This window comes from Tigriopus californicus, chromosome 2, assembly GCF_007210705.1.
Source record: "Tigriopus californicus strain San Diego chromosome 2, Tcal_SD_v2.1, whole genome shotgun sequence".
Lineage (NCBI taxonomy): Eukaryota > Metazoa > Arthropoda > Copepoda > Harpacticoida > Harpacticidae > Tigriopus > Tigriopus californicus.
In genome coordinates this window covers 10940250-10941649 of record NC_081441.1, presented here as the reverse complement: position 1 = coordinate 10941649, position 1400 = coordinate 10940250, and the positions used below count along the sequence as shown (strand labels likewise).

The 1400-nt window shown below is 40.6% G+C and overlaps 1 long non-coding RNA gene across 1 annotated transcript; it reads right to left on the bottom strand.

The window, feature by feature from the left end:
* Positions 1-433: 433 nt before the first annotated feature.
* On the bottom strand, positions 434-1394 carry LOC131893140 (uncharacterized). Its single transcript, XR_009374637.1, has 2 exons — positions 1181-1394; positions 434-1113 (listed from the first exon to the last, which is right to left on the bottom strand). It is a non-coding gene; the product is annotated as an uncharacterized LOC131893140 (long non-coding RNA).
* Between the last annotated feature and the right edge of the window lie 6 nt (positions 1395-1400).

The following is a 1400-nucleotide window of genomic DNA, read 5'->3' as shown; positions in this document are numbered from 1 at the left end:
TGCTTTGCACTCATTTAAAATTTCCGTTCATGCACGATAAATAAAAGATGATTGAAATAATAAGCATGTAACAAAATGAGGGATACAAGCACAAACCAAACGTCGTGTTTATTAACAATCTCCTCAGATGTTAGCTAATATTAATTTTTAGTTGAAGGCCTGTTTTACTTTTCTAGGTACTATACCGTTAGCTAACAGATTGATAACTTTTGTTAACTTTTCTATAGGTTTCCGAAATTCAATTTTGGCAATAAATAGTAACTTTTATTTACATATTTTTCAGTTCAAATCAAGCATGAATAAATGGACAACAATTTTCCTTGAATATCACAGTACTATTCATCAGCAGATCACAGGTTGAAATCGTGGTCCCGTATTTTATCCTAAGGTCACGTCAGTAATGTTAATTTATAAATAAAATGAGAGCATAAAACAGGGTTGAATTGATATGTATATTGATAACCAGGTGAAAATACAGATGACATTGACAACAATCAGCTCAGTTTTCAGGAATAAGTAAGATAAACGCCATTGAAGAGGAATAGTGATGGAAATTTTGGTAGTTGTAGAGTAGAGGATGGCTCGATGTGACAGATTGCCAATCTTGTGGCCGGACAATTGGGTGCGACCGTCAATATTCCAAAGAAATGTTGGTCCCAGGACAATCATATGATGCCACATTGTTGACCTGGAAGAGCATGGTTTGTCCGGAAATTGCGTCCGAAAAGGTCAGGTTCCCAACAATTGTTCAGTCGATGGCAAGGGGCTCAAATTTGCTCATGAAATGCATCCATGCATTTTTGGCATACTAAGACCCTCAGAGGTATGTCCTGACTAATTTGAAAAGGGAGTCATTGGCCGATTTCAGGATGAGCTGGGGGAGCTGGGACGCCATAAGCGAAGGCCATAGACGAAGATGAGCGCTGGGAAGGTCCCGCATTCTTGATTTGTTGATACAAATCATTAACAAAATATAGTTGGCTGGGTGAAATACAGTCAAACAGTAGTAAAAGCCATTGACGACTTCAGTTAATGTGGAGTTGATGGAGGGCAATGAAAACCCATGGTCTGGGTCATGATGCCATTGACATGAAGGCTATTCTTGATCCACGTCTGGGAGAGAAACAATTTGAGATGGCCAATCAATTCAATAGCTGACCTATTGCCTGAACATACGTACTTCGTGGAGAGATGCTTGGCGTGTTTTAAATAGTATTGTTTGAAGCCATCCAGTCAATCCAGGGCCGGTGGGAACGATTTATGAACCATTGCAGCCAAGCCACCGCCAATCGAGTGAGTCAGTCGAAGAGCTAGACCCAGTCTGTAAGCTTTCGTTTTCATGGACAACACTGGTGGGTGGGAAACGGGCGGGAGAACGGCAATAAGGGGCTGGATTGTCT